This window comes from Diabrotica virgifera, chromosome 9 (genome assembly GCF_917563875.1).
Source record: "Diabrotica virgifera virgifera chromosome 9, PGI_DIABVI_V3a".
NCBI lineage: Eukaryota > Metazoa > Arthropoda > Insecta > Coleoptera > Chrysomelidae > Diabrotica > Diabrotica virgifera.
Window position 1 is genome coordinate 33,790,421 of NC_065451.1, and position 22,264 is coordinate 33,812,684.

Sequence of the window (22,264 nt, forward strand, 5' to 3'; positions counted from 1 at the left end):
GTTTTCTATCGTCTATTCAACAGATTTTTTAAAAATAAAATCGGTTTGTAAATAATCAAGAAACTATCAGTTTATTTTTGAAGTCATACTTCTTCACGCGCGATTGAAATTGAATTTTTATTATTCTGGACGCATGCGCACACAGACAGTATGTAGTTCGTAGCACATAGACAGTACAGTAATACACCGAACTTACGCGATAGATGGGACCGAGCGATAATTCGTAAGTCGAATTCGCGTAAGTCGGGGTATAACTTCGTATATAACGTGTATGTTTGGATGACATTGTTACTCTTTCAAGTTTTCTTAGATATAAAACAAAAAATCCCTTTATAAAAGTAACAAACACCCACTCCAATAAATCGCTGATTCCGTGTGAAAAGTCCAAAAATATCTGAATCAGTTCCTCATTAGACAAATTCATTAATGGTAGCAAAGCAACTGGAAAGATAGTAGAATGTTTAAGCAAAGCAAATGTTTAAGCATATTTAGTGTCAAAGTCATAGCCAACTAGATAGAATATTGTATGTTTTTATTAATATTAGACACCAACAATCTTAACTACGTAGGTATTTTGATATATCAACCCGTATTAATAAATTAAGGGTAAGTCGTGATTATTATGTGTTTATTTTCGAAAAATGATTTATGATTGAATATTTTCACGGCAAACCTAATAAAATTTCACGTAATTTTGGTTGCAGCTTATGTTTGGCTTAAAGAATTACGAATAACTTAAAAATTAAAGCAGTTAGGTATAGGAAATGCTTAAGAAACAAAAAAGTACTATAAAATATTATTTCATTACAATACTAAAATACAGGGTGTTCCATTTAAGAAAACTCAGATAATACTCATTCCGAGTGTCGACCAACCCTGTATACTGAAATTAAACATTTCGCTATATTAATGATTTTTAAAAATAAAAGACTATATTAAAAATCGCTTGAACATAAATTAAGTTTTTGATATCGAATCAGTAGAATTCTACAAGGTGTGAAATTTGCTACAAAATTTATAAAAAACCGTAATTATATTTTAAACTACCCTGTATAATATTACATAACCTCATATTTTAAGAAAGAAGACATCGAGCAGAATCCAAAAATGTAAAACTGTACAGGGTGTTCCATTAAAAAAAAAACGAAGTTACAATCAACTTCCGGTATAACCGGAAGTAGCAAAGAGACCAAAATATTTTCATTAAATAGTTCATACCTCAAAACCCCTGTATTTCAATTTTCATCATTCTCTTACCTTTAGTTCTCTAGATATTTCTAATAGGCCCTTTATCTGCCTCACCCTGTATATTATGTTATGCGTATCTTGAAGATTTAAAAATTTGTTTGTAAAAAGAGGATCGAAATAAAAAGATAATGGTTCAAAAATTACCATCCTATTGTTTATAACTTCGTCGCACATACCGGCCAATTTTGACCGGTTGTATCTCAGGAACCACTAATCGCAATTAAACATTTTTTCTTTTAAAAGAAGCGCCATGCTGCCAATACCGTTTTCAAAATTTATTTAATAGTTGCCGAGATATTATATTCGCTTATAAGCTAAAAAATTGTTTATAAATTTAAAACATGCTTGCGGCCGCTTAAATAGTCAAATTTCAATTCTGTAAAGTACGTTAGATAGTGCCTTTTTATACGAAAATTATAATAATTATTATTCTAATATATCCTAATTATTATGGTTATTATTGTGACCGTAAATTATTAATCAACAATTTAATTTTTGCTAAACTGTTCCTTCAATTTCCACCTGCTTCTGGAAATATAATCTATACTAAAAAAGCTTGTGTGTTGCTAAGTTATTGAATTGCAGATAAATAGTTACTGACCTAAAATTTTAGTTGAACATAAAAGATTTTGTTGGGAAAACCCGGCTTTATCGAGGAAAATTTTTGTTCAAGTAAATCAGGAAGAAAATAGCTCTATGCAGAATTAAATTACTGTGAATTTTTATTTGAGTGTATTTATTGTGAAGTTAAAATATTCGGAGTTACAGAGCAATAATAAAAAGAAACAAGATTTTGGAGCGCTAATTAAGTGTTTATAAAAAAATAGCACACTATCTGCAGACTTTGCATACCTATATTATTAATACTAATACATATGAATGAATGAACTCCTATATGAGATATGATCTAAAATTAATGATGCAGGGAAAGATTCAAGGAAGGCGCAGCATAGGTAGGAGAAAAATGTCCTGGCTGAGAAATCTCAGTGAATGGTTTGGATTAGGGATGGCGGTTTTCGACAAAACATCGGCTTCCGGTTATACCGGTTTTTTCTTGCTTACGGTTTAACCTGGCGGTTATAACCGGCCAAAAAAAACCGTTTTTTTTTAATCCAATAGGTTACAATGTTACATTTACAATGCACTTTAGTTTACGATACTATCCGCTCGACTCGATACTCGATATCAATATGATCAAAATTAGTACTATCGAAATAACATCAATATCTTGTTTTTAACATCAATATCAATATAAATAAAACACAATTTTTAATAAAACCATTTTATTCTATTAATTATTATATTTATTTATTATTTTATTATTATTATATATTTATTGATTATTATTAAATATAATATAGGGTAAGATTAATACATTATACATATTGCAATAATATACAATTTAACCCAACCATTTCAACTTATAAAAAGTTTCCCAGACTCTTTCAAATGGGATTTAAAAAGAATAATATCAACAAAAATTATTTACTTAAAAATAAATTGGATAATGCAATTTATCTTTTAATTTTACTACCATCAAAAAAAATTATCATATATTTCTTTTAACACGTTTGTATATTTTTGTATAATACGTACATTTAACTCATTTAATACTTCCTGTATGGGTGTATCGTTTTGAAAACGTAGGGAAATCCTTGGAGATTCGTATTCGTATCGGTAATTCGATATTCATAGTCATAACATTATTTTTGGTAATCAGAAAAAGTCATTCACCCACTTTCAATGTCAAGAGTCAAGTGTGAAAAATAGATATTGTTTGCGTCTACTTCAACCAGATCACTTTTTATGTAAATATTATGATTACAAATACCTTTTCAACGAAATATTATAATAAAACTTAATTGTTTCTGGCTGATGTGAGTTTGCACTTTCAGTTTGCTTCTGTATTCATAAAATAAAATTTGAATTATGGTTTTGTTTGGAATAATTACTTGAGAATAATAATTATGATTGGAATCCAAAATAATAAAACCTAATTATAAATAATAAAATCCACCGTAAAAACCTAATAACCGGTTTTTACTTTAAAAAGAAAAACCGGTTATAACCGGGACAAAAAACAACCGGTAAAACCGGTTATTGCGAAGTAAAAAAACCGGTTATCGGTTAAAACCGGTAGGTTTTTCCCATCCCTAGTTTGGATGCAGCTAAACTGAGCTCTTTCGGGCTGTAGTGGTAAAAGTTAGAATAGAAATGATCATTGCCAACCTTCGTCGCGGAGACGGCACGTAGAGAAGAAGAAGATTATTAATTCATTATTCATATATTATTCATACAATCATAAGATTAGATTCTAGCAAGAAAATTAGCGGTAAATACCTTTTCCTTGTTTTTTTTTTCTAATTGGCCCAGAGTATTACAACTTAATACCCTTTCCGTTAGTTTACCGGTTCTTCGCGCAATCATCTATGTATAGAAAATTAAATATATTATAGAGTATTATTTTAATAAAAATATTTTTATTAAAATTTATATTGCGTGAATTTACTTTTAATTTTTTTAATGGAAATGTAGAAACGTCGTCTAAGCAATTTCTTTGTTGCTTTTTATTTTCTTACAAAGCAGCAATATGCTCTCGCTGAAGTATTTTATCTCCCGAGAAAAGATTTTTTAATCTTTTAGAGGTTTAATGTTTAATTTAGTTTGATGTTAATATTCTACGCGGCATTCTACAGATAAGATTTTACTGCGTTGTGTTGCAAAAGGAAATTCAAACATTTATTTAATTTACACAGACAGACAACGAAGAAGGGATGCTATTTCAGTATTATGCAATTAGTTCTATTTCGTTCCATTTTAAAGTCTGGGTGTCATGTAGCAATGTGCTTTTTCTTACTCTTTGACTCTCACTTCTACAATTCAGGGGTGGCCAAGCTCCTTGATAGTCCGAGCCATTTTTAAAATTTGACATTTTTCGCGAGCCGCTATTAAACAATTGTCTAAAAGTGTAAAAAACGTATTACATTTTTCTCTCGCTGTTTGAGTTTCACGATTTTTAAAGTGAAATAAAATGGTTCACATCGTTGTTTCAAATATGCAAATAATTCTACAAGCAGCCTTTACTAATTCAGGATAAGGATAGTTCGATTCTTCATCATCCTTCCATTTTTTTCTGGGACGGCCTACTGATCTTCTCTCGTCTCTCAAAAACACTGTCTTTAACACTCTGTCTTCCTCTGATCTACTACATGACCTGCCCATCTTATCTTAGCGTTTATATATGTCTGACGATGTTTTTAGTACGTACCATACACAGTCACAGTCAATGTTTATTTTAATAAGGTAGAGGGGTGAAAAAAAGGAGAAAATTTAGTGTGATTTTTAATTTCAAATAATATTTCATTCAAAGGAAACTTTTTGTTTATCCTAACGGACAACGGACTTTCGGCCCTCAGCAATAATGTAATCTTTAATTCTGCGTTCAAATTGTTCAAAAATATTTATTAGTTTTCTCAGGATTCGAAAAAATTATTGCATTTAAATAGCATTTGCCCCAGATTTTGCCTTACTAATTTAAATGATGTCTAGTTTATAGGGGCTGTCGGTAATAAATATGTACTTTATTACTACGTTATGGACAACAAGTCTTTTAAACCTCCAGACATATTGAAAGATCATTGTATACTTATAGATTCTATTTAGGTCATTAGAAATAAGACACTTAATTAGAACAGGTGCTGGTTTATATGATAGTTTGAAAAAGGGGTTAAATCAAAATTAATCAATTAAAATGTGTGTGATGTATATAATGTATGGTACCTTTATGATGTCTTCTTCTTCTTCTTAGTCGACTAAGGCTGGGTGGCGGTTTGGCATTGGTTTTGTTTTAAAACTAGATAAAACTATGATTTCGCACTGAACTCTATGTCATGTCATAAAGAATGTCTATACGATTCTGAGGGATGCGTGTATATGCATCGCAAGCCAAGCTATTTCTTAAGTGGCTATTAGCTTGGGGGTAGTGCAGGACCGTATTAGTACGTAGCATACACACACATGATTAAACAATAAAAAAATGAATAATAATAAAATTTAGAATATTAATTACTAATTATATATATAAAAGAAAAATATATGGAGGGACGGAACAATCATAAACTAGGTATTTTTTATTTTTGTAAAAATTTTTCTTGCTAACCCATTTCGTTGCCTGGATATTTAGAAACAGATATTTAGAAATACAAAATACGAAGTTTTTGGCTGCAGGTATTAAGAATTTTTATAATTTATTTTTTTATAACCAAGCTAACTTAAATCTAAAACATATCATAGAATTGGGTAAAAATGAGTATGTACTTATTTAAAAACTCATTTATTTAGGAAAAGATCCATAACTTACAATAAAGAAGTGATCTTCGCAAGAGAAAAGCTTGGTTTTTATTAATAGGTACATACTTCTTTTTTACGTTTCTTTTTATGATTTAAATTAGCTGGAACTGTAATAAAAATCTTGTTTTAAAAAACTCTTGCTAAAAACAATTCTGGTTTTTAGAGGTATTTACACACCAAGGAATAAAACACCACTTATTTGGTTTCATTTTTACCAATTAAATACGTAAAGAACTGCACACATTCAAATACACTTCGTAAATAAGTATACAAAACTAGTCGTCGATCAAAGACGATACGACTGCTAACGTCACAGACCGTAGCCTCGCTGCAGGGTACCGTTTTTCTAGCCTCCAAGAAAATCAACATTATGAACTCATTTATCTTAAAAAACATACATTTTTAAACAGTTTTATGATTGCTACGTTTTTAGATACCTTATAATCTATTGAATTTAACTATATTTAAAAATTAGTGAACATCCCTATTCAGCTCTGCGGCGCATTCTGCACTCTTCTGTCAATTAATCTCTTTGAGGGCCAAATATCATTCTGAGAACTTAGCTTTCAAATACCAGCAGCTTATTTATTTCCTGCTGATGTAGAGTCCATGTAGGGCAAATAATTGGCTGTACAGTCGTCATTTAGATTATCTTTTTAAAAGCTTGGGTCTTAATAATGACGATATGGAATATAATGATCTATTCCACGCAGCTATTCTTGCTGAGACCTCTTTTTATATGTGCTTGTCATCTGTGATTACCGCCCCTAGATATTTAAACTCTTTTACTACTTCGAAGTTGTGGTCATTAATACGTATGTTCTGCCTAACTCTTGGTCTTGGATTTTTGGTTACTGCATGTATTTCGTCTTCTCTTCATTTATTCGAAGGCTCAGACTACCTGTTTCTTCCTTGAGTTGTAAAAACACGTCTCTTGCAGAATGAGCGACTGCACCTATATCTTCAGCAAAAGGCCAACAATAGTTTTGATCCTGGATTCGCAAATTCTCCTGTCAGCTCACATGATATTTTACTTATTACATATTCTAAGGCCAAATTGAATAGCAACAATCATAAAGGTTCTCCTTGTCCAAGCCCTGATCTTACACTTGTTGTCAATAATTTAAGACTTATTGCACCAAAAAAAATTAAAAGTAAATCAGGTATATTTATTGCGAGCCACAAATAATCCTTCAAAGAGCCACATGTGGCTCGCGAGCCACAATTTGGCCAGCCCTGGTATAGACCATTTTTAGTAACTTAAAGAATTTTTGTATAAAGAATACAATTCACTCAGGCAATTCACTAAATTCGACTAGATTGAATTGGTTATAACCTCTATTCTTATTTTTACTTCTTTTTATGTTTTGCAAAATTGGTGTCTGCCTTCCATCACAAAATGTGAAGTTCAAATTTATTCTCCTATTTTAGATAAAGAGGAATAGTCCGTTCTTTAACGGTAAAATATTGCAAAATCTCTAAATTTTAAAAAACCGCTTGGATTGCCATGCAATTTGGCATACACATAGCTAACAAGCCAAAGAAAAAAAGTGATATTGTGCCGATATGTGCTTTTGCCCTGGGGGTGGTTTTCACCCCCTCTTGGGGGTGAAAAAATATTCGTCCAAAGAAAGTCAGGAAATGGATAAACTGGCTAATTTTAAGTAACTTTTGTTCTATAGAGTTTTTTCACTAAGTCAATACTTTTCGAGTTATTTGGCAGTGAATATGTTCATTTTTTCAACAAAATAACCACGCTTTTAGACGGTTTTTCGCAAATAACTCAAATAGTAAGTATTTTGTCGAAAAAATGTTCTTAGCAAAAATATAGTCTGTAAATTTTTTTAAAAAATATTGTATATATCACGTCTCTACACGTAGTAGAAGCAGAATTATAGCTAATAAAAAATAGGTTCATATTCGTCAAATTCCAAATGGAATACTTTAACGTGAAATAACCACAAATGAAGCACATTTCGGGGAAAACTCATTACAACTTATTTAAAGTGTTTAAAAAAAGCTTTATTTTTGTTTTATAAAAAAAATTTCTAGCATCAAAATTAAACAAGTTACGCTCAAAATAAAGTTAGTCCCTTTTGGTTTTGGTAAAAAAATCGAGAAAATCACCCCGTAATTAGTATCTTAAATGAACTTAATCGTTACGACTTCACAAGTTTCTTGACTCGTGTATATATTGTTTATATGATCTGTAAGTTTCATCGGTTTAAAGTCCGTATTATTGAAAGGGCTGTAGTTAAAAGTTGTTGAACGAGTCACTGATCACGAATGTATGCAAATTTAGAAACACCAAATCTTAATCAATTTTTGTCTAACAGAAAAACAGAAAAATACATGATATTCAAAAAAGCAAATCTGACTTTTTTTGTTTTTCGAGTTTTTGGTATCTAACAATTTTTAAGTTATTTTGAAAAAAGTATATTTTTCAAAATTTAAATTTTTAAAAATTTTACTTTGAAACCAAATTTTTTCAAAAATAAGCACTTTGAATCGATGAAACGTACAGATCATATAAACACAACATAAGTAAAATAATTTGTGGAGCGGTAACGATTAATCTAATTTAAGTTGCTAATTAGAGGGTGGTCTTCCCGATTTTTTTTTGTAAAAACAAAAGGGACCAACTTTATTTTGAGCGTAACTTGCTTAACTTTCATGCTAGAAACTTTTTGTAAAAACAAAAATAAAGCGTTCTTTAAACGCTATAAAAAAGTTATAATGAGTTTTCCCCAAAAAGTGCTTAATTTTTTGGATATTGCACGTCGAAATGTTCTATTTGAAATTTGGTGTATATTAATCTATTTTTCATTGACTATAACTCCGGTTCTACGAGATCCAGAGACCCAACGCGTACAACATTTTTTTTCCTTTTTATAAGCTATATTTTTGCTAACAACGTTTTTTTCGACTAAATACTTACTTTTTGAGTTATTTGCGAAAAAGCGTCTAAATATGTGGTTATTTTGTTGAAAAATGAACATATTCACTCGCAAATAACTCGAAAATTGGCGACTTGGCGAAAAAGCTCTATAGAACAAAAGTTACTTAAAATTAGTCAGTTTACCTATTTCAGGACTTATTTTGGACATATATTTTTTCACCCCCAATAGGGGGTGAGAGTCACCCCCAGGGCAAAAGCACACATCGGCACAATATCATTTTTTTTCTTTGACATGTAAGCTATACGTATGCCAAATTTCATGTCAATCTAAGCGGTTCTTTAAAATTTAGAGCAAAAACCGTGAAAGAATGGACTAGAAGGGTAACGGGAACAGTTCTACAGTAAATAAGAATACACTTTAGACGCAATCAAACATAAAGACGTTACAAAACAAAGGAATGTAGATACAAAAATTGAAAACGAAATTGAAGAGAATTTTATTGAAAAACTCTGAGATTTCGGAATAAAATAAATTAAAATACTCTACTAAACTTACAATGAAGATTTAGTAGAAATAAACAAAACAAGACACGTTAAGTGCTATAAGGAGCACTCCCGAATCATACTTTACAATGTATGAACTTTAGAAATCATGGTTTGGGATTTAAAATATATATACACTGTAAATTATGACTCGGGAGTGCTCCTAGTAGCATTTAACGTGTCTTGGTTTGTTTATTTCTACTAAATCTTCATTGTAAATTTAGTATAGATCAATATTGTCAAACCAAATAAGAAGAAAAATTAGGGAGGCTAAAGAAACCTACTTCTCTGAAAAATGTAAAGAAATAGAAGAACTGCAAAACACATATGACAACTTCAACCTACATAAAAAAGTCAAAGAACTAGCCGGAATAGGAAATAGAAGAACCTCAAATATATTGCTCGACAAAAATGGAAATATTATAATGGAGACAAAACGAAAACTACGACGATGGAAAGAGTATATCGAGGAACTATTTCATGACCAGAGAGAAGCTAGTACATCCGTAGATAGCCAAACGGGAGATGTAGGCCCAGAGATAACCAAATCAGAGGTTAGTCAGGCAATAAACTCTATGAAAACCAATAAATCTGCTGGTCCAGATGAATTGCCTAGCGAGCTGATAAAGTTGGTCAACGAGAAAAACCTGGACATAATAGTAGAACTGTTCAACGCTATCTATACTACAGGAATCATCCCCAGAGAAATGTTGACATCAGCCTTTGTGTGTTTGCCAAAGAAGGTGAATGCAAAAGAATGCAGTGACTACCGAACCATAAGCTTAATGTCACATACCTTGAAAATTCTATTGAAAATTATCCACGCCAGAATACACTCTAAACTGGAGCTGGATATTAGTGACACTCAATATGGGTTCCGCAATGGTATGGGTACCAGAGAGGCATTATTCTCCTTCAACGTGCTGACACAGAGATGTTTGGATGTTAACCATCCTCTTTACGTCTGTTTTATAGACTACAATAAGGCGTTTGATAAAGTAAAACATGATCGACTCATGGAAATCTTAAAAAATAAAAACCTAGATGAAAGAGATTTAAGACTAATAACACACCTCTATTACAATCAGCGAGCAATAGTAAGAATTGAAAAAGAAACATCTGAAGAAATGGAAATAAAGAGAGGAGTCAGGCAAGGCTGCATACTATCACCTCTATTATTTAACGCTTATTCTGAAGAGGTAATGCGAGAAACTCTGGAAGATGAAACAGTCGGCATAAGAGTAAATGGAGTCTTAGTTAACAACATCAGATATGCAGATGATACAGTAATAATAGCCGATAGTTTACAAGACCTGCAAAGACTCATGAGTAAAATAGTAAAGTGTAGTAGGGAGTACGGACTCTCTCTCAATATCAAAAAGACGAAGTTTATGAAAATTAGTAAAAACAACCATAATACTAACGAAATCTTGATAGTAGAGGGCCAGCAGATCGAAAGAGTAAAAAAGTACACTTACCTAGGAACACTTATAACAGAAAATAATGACTACACTGCAGAAATAAAAGTCAGAATCGAAAAAGCACGTTCTAATTTTATAAAAATGAAAAAGGTCCTATGTAGCAAAGATTTAACATTAGCTCTTGAAGTACGCCTAACAAAATGTTACGTCTACAGTGTTCTATACTATGGAGTGGAATCATGGACGTTAAATGTAGAGACAATGAGACGACTTAACGCCTTTGAAATGTGGACCTATAGAAAAATTATGAGGGTTTCCTGGGTAGATAGAGTTACAAACAATGAAGTACTGAGAAGAATAGGTAAAGAAAAGGAAGTTGAACTTACAATTAAAGAAAAGAAGCTACAGTATCTCGGACATGTGATGCGGGGCGAGAAGTATGGTATCCTACGACTCATAATGCAGGGAAAGATAGATGGCAGAAGAAGCATCGGAAGAAGACGAATTTCATGGTTGAAGAACCTGAGAGAGTGGTTTGGATGCAGCTCGAAACAACTATTTAGAGCTACTGCCTCAAAAATTAAAATAGCTATGATGATTGCCAACCTCCGTAGCGGAGATGGCACCTGAAGAAGAAGAAGAAGAATATTGTCAAAGCAAATAATTTATAATGACAAACGTATAATGATCTACCAACCAGAATAATTCTTACGTGTAAACCTCTAGCAGAAAACCAATGTACTCTGAGACGAGATCAAATTGATTATCTCCTCTTCTATGTGCAAGAGGTACAAAAATTTATTCTTCTTCTTCTTATTACGCCGTCTCCTTTTAAAGGTTGGCGACCGCTAAATTTTTAAAAATAAATAAAAAAACTCTGCATTAACTCATTTATTAACTCTGCTGATGGCCAACACTTGGCCAATGGTAACACTTTGGATACGATCTCGCTATCTCGCTATCTATTCTGTAACTGTTAAGTTTTTTCTTTTTTTGTTTCTGCAAATAAAGATAAGAAAGTTCATATCTATGTATGAGGGCGGATCGAAAAATCGAAGTTTCGAAAACTGTTTTGGATTAGTGCGCAAAAGTTGCCAACTGGTATTAAAAACCTAATCTTTATTTGCGATTTAAAAAAATGAATGTGTGTGTACTTTGTACGCACGTAAGAAGTTATACTTCTACTACATATTATGTGATTTTTAAGACAATACCAAAAATTTTAAAAATAAAAGAATAAAACGCACACTAACACTAATAATTGTTGGCAAAAATGTTAAATACGCATTTTCTGAAAAAAAAAATTATATAACAAATATACTTACAATCATAAAATGCATAAAAAAATAAAAAAATAAAAACTTGCATCGGGAATCGAACCCGTGAATTTCTGGGCGCTTTGATTCGTAATCGAAGCCTAGACTCACTCGTCCAATTCCACATTATTTGTCATGTGGAAAAATAGGGTAACTGAACGTTTTACTGTTTGACAATTGTTTTGAATATAATTAAATTATGTAGTTTAAATTTTGTGGAAGAAAATATTAAAATATAACAAAACAGTAAGAAAACAATATATTAGATGAAGATTGGTAGAACTTTTGTTGGTAATCAAATTAAGTATGTAAATCAAAGCATTACATACCTACTAGATAAATAAATCTACGCCAAAAAATCATAATTTAAAAATAAAAATCGGACCTAATTTGGGATTTCTCTCTAAAATCCCCATTCTTGAGAAAATAAATGTACAGTAGTGCGTCGATTATCCGAGCAAGCGTTAGTAATTGACGCTTAAAATATCTTCAATTTTCTTCAATATTGTATCCAAAAATAATAATGTTGTTGCAAAGACTGCACTATTTTTTTAGTTGGTAGTTGTCATTATCAAGATATAAATAAATATGTAGGTATATAAATAGGGCTTTTATTCACTTGTGGATAAATATGTATGACTATAAATAAATATCAATATATTGTAGTTCGATTATCTGAACAAATCGGTTTTCCGAACACCTATGTCCCCCAATTAGTTCGGATAATAGACGCTCTACTGTATTTCAACCTAATCCAAATCTATAATTACAATATGATTATAATAAAAACTACTTACCAAATTAGAATGAGTTTTCCTTGTCCAAAATAGTCCAAAAGTCAAAAATAGTCAAAAAGGCAGTATAACTATTAACTAACTTTTGTTTGTTGTTTCTTTTCACACAAATTTTAAAACGCAACAACCATAAATAATCTAACTACAGCTGTGCCACAGCCGCCATATTGAATAATTTTTGACATGTCATTTGAACATCCAATCAGAACAAAGTTATAATGCGCATGCGCCGGGATCATAGGTTTTAACATATAAAAATTCACCCTCATATCGCCGGTAAAGAAGTATAACTTCAAAAATTTATCTTCTGCCCTCTACCGGGGGTTGACAAAATAAAAAAAAATAAAAATACGAACTTATGATTTTAATTGAAGAGTTAAGTAATAAGTACATGTTATTATTATAAAAATGATATCCAATTAAAATATTTTTGAAATATGTCATATCTATTCTTCTACCCACTCCCTACCCTCCCCCTTAATTTTAATAATCTATTGAAGAATTAATATTGGAATTTAATATTAATTATTAATTATAATTTAAAATTTTTTCATTAGTTTTTAGAAGCATGCATAGCAGAAGATTTTCCGGATGTACAAAATAGGCATTTCTTTGAATTACAGGGTCTATAAAACTTTTCAAATTTTGCTCTAAGTATCGACTACGCTTAATTGTTGGTAAAACATGCTTTCCACCATTCACACATGATGAATTGGCATTTGATCTGAAACCATAAAGGAGCATAAACCGTGACAAGAAATTTGATCAGTTTCTTTAATTCTGATGTTGGATTTTCAGTGCTAACATAAAGACGTATAATGCGATTCGCCAACGTTAGCCATCGAGAATGACTTAACTTTCCAGGGCTTTGGTTTAATAAATCCACAGAACATTCCCCTGTAGAAATTGCGACACAAAATTGAAACAAATATTTCTGATCGGCACTTAAGTCAATTAAATCTACTTCTGGTAATTCACAGTCAATAAAGTTTACAACCGGCATATTTTCGCAATTCACTATTTGATTTCTATAGTGAATTTGATTTCTATATTCCTATAGTAGTTCCTGCAAAAGCTCTTGGACTTTGAGTTTGACCGTCAAGCTTTTAGAAAAGATGCCGTAAAGGCAATTCATTAGCGTGAAGCTGACAGATAAATTTTTGTAAAGGTCGGCCTAACTTTAACTCTAGTTGAGAAATTTTCGCATGGTGCAGAGTTCGGCAACACTGGAATGGCCAATGGAATTTTGTCTGCTATAGCAATTAATCTAGGTTTTGCTTGGGTGGCTTTGATGGGCGCATAAGGGTAAGACGTAAATATAAACTAGTATGGGTTGCTATAAGTTTGGGAAGCAGATTGCTTCTAGTTCTTATTAACGGCACTCTGACAGCTCGACGATATATTGGTGAAGTACTGCAACCAGTTTTAAATCCTTAACTACAAACCATTCCGATAGAGAACCATTCAACAGGATATCGCAAGACCTCATATTGACCGTGAAACCATGAAGTACATACAATAACCTGGTATACATACTTTCATCCCATCAGTCCCATCAAACATGTGTGGGATATGGTAGGTCGAAACCTAAATTAATTGCCACGTGCTCCACCAAACTTAGAAGACTGGTGACATACCATATGAACAATGTGGATGAGTATTTTGTAATATGATATAGACCACTTATTTCGATGAATACCCCATAGAGTAAGTAAGTGTAAAGGAAATCAAAAAGGAGCCGCTCATTATTAATTTTTTAAAGAAAATGACGTTGAAAATTTGTTTATAATGTTATCAAATAATAAGAATATGATAATGTATACTTCCATAATAGCCCGATCAAAGAACAATCTGACCCAAAAAAAAGGAAGAATGGAAATTTGGGAATAGGTAGTTGAAATTGTTTATTATTTTATAAGAAAAAGTTTACAATTCTACATCCCCTCCATTTTACAAAAATGTAGAGGAATACCCCCTTCTCGAAGATGAAAAAATACATTCAAAATATTCAAAATAAGACCGGAATTGGATAAAATGACTAATTCTAAATAACTTTTCTTCTATAGAGTTTTTTCACTAAGTCAATACCTTTCGACTTATTTGAGAGTAAATATGTTCATGTTTAACAAAATAAAACATGTTTTTTGACGGTTTTTCGGAAATAACTCAAAAAGTAAATATTATAGCGAAAAAATATTCTTAGCAAAAATAGAGCCCATAAAAATTGAAAAAAATTAGGTATACATGAGTTCTGCAGACCCAGTAGAAACAGAGTTGCAGCTAATGAAAAGTAGGTTCTTCTTAGTCAAATTCCAAATCGAATATTTCAATGTGAAATAACCCAAAAACGGAGCACTTTGGGAAAATTCATTTTAACTTTTTTAAAGCGTTTAAAAAAGTTTCCTTTTTGTTTTTTAAAAACCTGTAATATTAAAAGTAAGTCAATTACACTCAAATATTGTTGGTCCCTTTTATTTTTTGGTAAAAAAATCGCGACAATCACCCCCTAATTAGCATCACATATAAATTTTAACATTACCACTTCACAAGTTACTTTGCCTATGTATTATTTATATATGATCTGTAAGTTTCATCGGTTTAAAGTGCTTCGTTTTGAAAAAGTTGTAGTTAAAATGGCTTGAGCAAGTAACTAATCACGAGTTTAGGCAAATTTTGAACAGCCATAGGATAACAAATTTTTGTCTAACAAGAAAACAAAAAATCAAAAATATTCAGAAAAGCAAAACGTACATTTTATTATTCTTTGAGATTTTGGTATTCCTAATTGTTTTTAAGTTAATTCCATAAACAATTACGATTTTTTTCAAAATAAAAAAAAACGTTTTATTTTAAACCTAATTTTTTTTCAAAACTGAGCACTTTGAACCAATGAACCTTATAGATAATATAAACAATACGTAAGTAAAATAACTTTTGAAGCGGTAACGATTAATTTTATTTGAGAAGCTAATTAAGGGGTGATTTTCGCCATTTCTGTACCAAAAAATAAAAGGGACCAACAATATTTTGAGCATAACTCACTTACTTTTAATGTTAGAAGTTTTTTAAAAAACAAAAATAAACGTTTTTTAAACACTAAAAAAGTTGTAATGCATTTTCCCCGAAAAGTGCTCCGTTTTTTGGTTATCTCTCATTGAAATATTCGATTTGGAATTTGACGAAGAAGAACCTACATTTCATTAACTGCAACTCTGCTTCTAGTGGGTCTGCAGACCCCACGCATGCACCATTTTTTTCAATTTTTTATAAGTTATATTTTTACTAAGAAGATTTTTTTTGGCTAAAATACTTACATTTTGAGTTATCTCCAAAAAACCGTCCAAAAATATTTTTTTTTTTTGGTTAAAAATGAACACTTTCACTCGCAAATAACTCGAAAAGTATTTACTTAGTAAAAAAAACTCTATAGAACAAAAGTTACTTAGATTTAGTCAATTTATCCAATTCCGGACTTATTTTAAACGTATATTTTTTCACCGACGAGAAAAAAATTTTCACCCCGTATTTTCCAATTTTTGTAGAATGGAGGGGGTGTAGAACTGTAAACTTTTTCTTATATAATAATAGACTTTTTCAACTACCTATTCCCAAATTTTCATCCCTCCTTTATTTTTTTGGAGGTTTTCGTAAAATTTTGCGTTCCCTGATCGGGCTATAAATAGATATTTAAAATAGTTGTTTATGAAACAGTTCGTGAATTATGCTTTTTGCGAACGCACGCGATTTTTATATCACGAGCGACAACGGAGCGAGTTTATTAATCACAATTTAGTAGGGTGTATAATAGCTACACTTTCTGCCAAGTATGATAAGGATACGTCAAATAGTTTTAAAGTACATGGTAAAAATAATTTTTAAATTTTTAAATAAAACGCCCTGTAACTCAGTAAGTAGCCACATTCTATTTAAGAGATTTTAGTTAAATCTTAATATTTTTAGGTCTAGAATCTACAACTCAGAGATTCGACATTCTTAATAAAATTTAACCCTAAAAGGTTAAAAATTTAGTAATATAACTCCAAGAAAAAAAGAAGAAGAAAAAAGGACAAAAATATTTTGTTAATTAGTCAAAAATTCCCAGAAACCCAATTATCGAAACGACATTTCAAAATACTTAATCCCCGCGACGTTATTAAAAAAACAAATTATAAACAAATTTGAATAATTTTCAAATGCCATTTTAGGGGGGAGTTTAATTGAAATTTGAATTTATCAATACATTTATCGAAAATATACATAAAAATAAAAATAATGAGATCTTAAGCAGGTAAATATTTCTTTGACAACAACCGCGTTTTTTCAATTGAAAATATAGTAACATTTAATAAACAAATCCAATATCTCAAAAAATGTTAAATATTTTTTGACCAATTTTTTTTTGCTTAATACTGGTAACATAGTGCAACTTAGTCTGTAAAAAAAGATATTTTATAGTGCTTATTTAAAACGCTAAAAATATTTTTTTGCAAATTTGTTTTTAAAGTTTTATATATAATTATTTAAATAAATAGGGGGTCAAATTTAATCTAGTAAGTCTTATGTGAAAGATTTTCTCTTCATTTTTGCAGAAAAAAATCCCATAGACCTTCATCGATAAGTGAATTACCTCAGCAGTTAAAAAAGTATTTTTTTGCAAAAATGACCCCTTTTTAATTATTTAAACAATGATCCCCTTGTATGATTTGGATACTTTCTTGAAAATATCTTTTATACCCACCTAGACTTTGATATAACATTTGCTTTAACCTGTTCGAATTTACATTTTGACTTTTTTTATTTTATTAGACTATATCTATAATGACAGTTTTCACAAACTAAAAACTTATACATAATATGACAGAGTAGATAATAGTACATTATATACCGCGGGACTGAAGTAGTACATTTAATCCTGAAGGTAAAGTTTATGGCCCGACCGCAGGGAGGGCCATAATTTACCTGAAGGATTAAATGTACTTCAGTCGCAAGGTATATACGATACTTTTCGTACTTCCGGTATGATTTTATTAATTATTTCAATAATTTCAATCAGTTTTTTCTCTCTTCAACTCATTTAATAAACTGTCTTTAAAATAAGTTACCATAGTAACATTGCGTTGTGACAGTTATAATTTAGAAACATTGTCATTACTAGTGTCATTGTAAAGAAACATTGTTATTGATAATTATTGGTATCATGAGTGAAGAAGGTGTATCTGATATTGATAAAAGAGCAGCCGAAGTAGGTGAAGAATTGTTACCACCGAAATCTAGAAAACTATACGAGCAGCAGTACGATGCTTTTAAAAAGTGGTGCCGCTTAAAAAATGTGAGACAACCTACTGAAAATGCGCTGTTAGTCTACTTCGATGATATATAGATGACGAACTGTCACAATATTAATTTGAATATTAACGTTAATTACCATTCTAATTAATTATATTTTTCAATAAAATATCCCTTAAATTCGTTTGTTTGTGATTTAATCGTTCCGGGAGTTTCGTCAATATTTAATCCCGGAGGGATTAAATGTGACACTTTAGTACCTGTCACAAGGGAGTGAAGTTGTCACTTTAGGCCCGGAAGTACGAAAAAGTATTTATCCTTATAGGTGTTTTATTTTTTTTGGCTCTCAGTATATTTTTAACAAAAATAGTATACGGAAATATTACTGCATTATAATATTATATCTTTTGGCAAACTTAATTGAAATTTGCCAAAAGGTTGCCAATTTGCAAAATCACCTGCGGCATATTATGAAATAAGCATTGTTGTTGTATCGATTCCTTTGTTTCGTTTAGAGTTGAAACCAATCAAAGCGATATAAATTATTAAACGGTTTAAATCGATACCTTACAATTTTGTATTTGACTATCATAATATAAGTTTTTCAGTTTTGTAAATAAATGAAAAATATAAACTGGTATTATGTTAAACTATGATTTAAAATAAGCTATATGGCGAGGAATTAATTGAAACTGGCCTTCTCAAAGTCCAGATCTTAATCCTATTGAGTATATATCGTGTCTTCTCAAAGGGCCTGTAAGACGTCGCATACGTTGCTATAACAGTATTTTTTGTTTGCTTTTAACAGTCCTGCTAAAAAACAAAATTGAGTCCTGTCTCATCCTATCGGTATTTGAAGATCTTAAGAACTATGCCGCAAATCCATTCACATTGCTGTCAGTAAAGATTTTTAGTGATACATAGTTCTTTATCATCAATACCTACCTGCTGAAGGATGGCCATTTTATTCTATTCAACGCCTTCTTAAAATCAGTAAATGGATCGCCGATATTTCTGCATCTCTATACCATAACTTCTTCTTCTTTTTTTTTGTATTGTTTTTTTTAAACAATACTGCCTGTTTTTCTTCGACGGTGCCTTTCATTCAGTCCCTAAATTGTCATTCCATCTTTTCCTTGGGCCTCCTATAATTCTTCTGCTTAACGGTGACTTGTCCCTGGATATTCTTACTATCCTTTACTCAGACATCCTGCTTATGTGTTGATTCCACTCTTCTTTTCCGTTCTTTACCCAGGTATTTCAAATGTCTTCCCCACATATGCATCTGATATCCTCACTTATTACCCTGTCCTGTAGTTCTTTTCCAGCAATCTTTCTTAAGATCTTCATTTCTTTGTGTCTTTCTTGTATCTGGTCTTGTTTCGGCCGTGTAAGTCATAACTGGCCTAATATTTAAGTGACTGATATACTCGTGCCTTTGTTTCCACTCATAGGTGTTTTGTTTTCCCAAATTGTGTCGATTAGGCATCAGGCCGTTCTATTAACTTTTTTTATTTGATCTTTTACCTCTTGTTGGATATTGTTGTCGGCTGATAGATTAATTTCCAGTTACTTATTTAAAAGCCATTACTTGTATAATTCGATTTTCTAACTCCAACTCTCATCTTATTGGTTCTTTGGCTATTACTAAGCGTTTTGTTGTTTGGGCTGATATTTTCATATTCATTTTTTTTATGTTAATATTTAATTCGTGAATACCATAACCTGAATACTAAATAGTCCAGAGAAATAAGATTTTTCTCGTGACACATCCCCTTCCAGGACGAAACCAAATTTTTTGAGTAGTATGAACATCTATATTAATTACCTGTATGTTTCCTGCAGCCGATTTTGATGATATAATTAGTTATAAACAAATAAAGATAAGTCTATAACCAAAAATATAAGCATTTTAAACAAATTTGAGAGTGAGAAACTCATAAATCGTCTAAAAAGTTTCAATATGGCGTTCGCTAAATATGTCTATCCTTATTGGTAGCTTAGAAAATAGCAAAATAAATCACAGATTTTGAGTTTTTATAAATATTCATAACTTATGTAAAAATTAACTTAGAACCTTCTTATTACACAAATTGCTGAGACTTCTGGTGATTAAATTATATTTTAAATTTCAAAGCAATTGGTCAAATAATTTAAACGTTATTTAATTTGTTTATCCCAAATTCATTTTTATTTGCAACACTATAAGTCAGAAAATTATGAGGTTATAGTAAGACTTCTGACAGTTTATGGAAGAAGAACATTTATACTATTAACTTAAAAAAAAATGACAAAAAGTAATTTTAAACAGTGTAAAATTATTTTGCAAAAACATGTCGATTTTTTGCTTACTTATAAACAATTAGAATAACTTTTTAACCGTCACCTGTAGAAAAATTATTTTTCATATTTGGAAAGACTGAATTTTTATACACATTTAGAAAGAAAAACAATTGTCCTAGGACAATTAGAAACGAAGTTAGCCCCCCTTTTTTTAATTAACATGTCTTTGCAAAATAATTTTGCAGTATTTAGAATTATTTTTTGTCATTTTTTTTTTAAATTAAATTAATAGTATAAATCTTCTTCTTTCATAAACTATCCAGAGTATTAGTGTAACTTTATCATTTTCTGACTTATAGCGTTGCAAAAAAATTAATTTGGGATAAACAAATTAATCGTTATTTATGATATAAGTGTTAAAAGTACACGTTTAAGGCACGCATGTGAAAGTTTGCACAATGAGCGATAGCAAATTCTGCAATTCACACGAGTGCCTTAAAAATGTACTTTTTAACACGCATATCATACAATATTTTTTCTACAAACGTAATTACAGGACAATAATCTACAAAAACTTTTACTTGAACTTGACTGACATTCCATTTTTATATTTTTTTGACATTACATCAAAATTGTCTATACGGTCAATACGAATTGCAGTGCCTTAAAAATATTTTAAAGCACTAGTGCCTTAAAGTAACATTTTTAACGCACGCAAGGAGTGCTAAAAATTGCATTTTTAACACGGTTGTAGAAAAATACCTTTTAAACTATTTGACCAATTACTTTAAAATTTAGAGTAGATTTAAGCACCAGAAGTCTCAGCATTCCGTGTAATAAGAACGTTCTAAGTTAATTTTTACATAAGTTATGAATATTTATAAAACCTCAAAATTTATGATTATGTTGCAATTTTCTAAGCAACCAATAAGGATAGACATATTCAGTTGACGCCATATTGAAGGTTTTTATAAGATTCCAAAACCAAAATAATCATGATATATTGATCAAACTTATAAAGATTATAAAGATGAGATGCTTGTTTAATATTTTATCGACAAAATATAAATTTTTCTTCTTTTTGCATAATCTTTAAATTTTGAAAAAAAAATAGTTATAATACGCTGGTCTAATTAGTAAAGTACAAAGAAAGGATATTTACCAGCAATTTTATTGCTGGAATCGAATTATAGGATCCTATATATTATTAATATAGGTATGCAAAGTCCGCAGATATTGTGCTATTTTTTAATAAACAAAATGGCGCCGACAAATCGTATTTTTTCCAATTATTGCTCTATTCCGAAGATTTTAACTTTGCACCAAAAACACTTAAATAAAAATTCACCCCAATTTAATTCTACATAGAGGCATGTTTTTCCCGATTTGCTCCGACGAAAATTTTCCTCGAAAAATGTGGGTTTGTCCAAAAAAATTTTGAATTTTCAAATAATTATTTTGGGCCAGTAATTATTTATTAATAATTATATAGCTTAGTGAAATAAAAGCTTTCTTGGTATAGATTATAAATTCAGAAGCCGGCGAAAATAAAAGCCGGCGAAAATGAAACGAATATTTTAGCAACAATTCCATTGTTAATTAACAATTTACAGTCGCAATAGCAACCAAAATAATTATGATACACTGATCAAACTTTGAAATCTTATAAATATGAGATGCCTATTTAACATTTTGTCGACAAAATATAAATTTTTCAGTTTTTTGCATAATCTTTAAATGTTTAAAAAAAATTGTTATAAACAAATTAACATTTCTCAGAAATTGTTTTTTATATTCTAATTTTAAAAAATACTTAAAATGCGTATTTCATAGGTCTTGAAAATGAATGCTTTAAAAAAATTTTCCAACCATTTGCAAAAAAGTTATGAAACAGCAAAATAAATATACGATATCTCCGTTGTTTATAACTTGTTTTGATTGTTTCAAAGCTTAAAAGTGAGTCTATGGTACAATCTAGTTACTCACAAAGAATGTCAAAAATTAGTGCAATGGTTATATTTTAATCAAAGATTAAAAATACTTTTTTTTGTAATCTTTAGCGCAAAAGTAGGCCTGATACAGAGTCGGAGCTAAAATGTTCACTCGAAGCGACTGACACGCAGA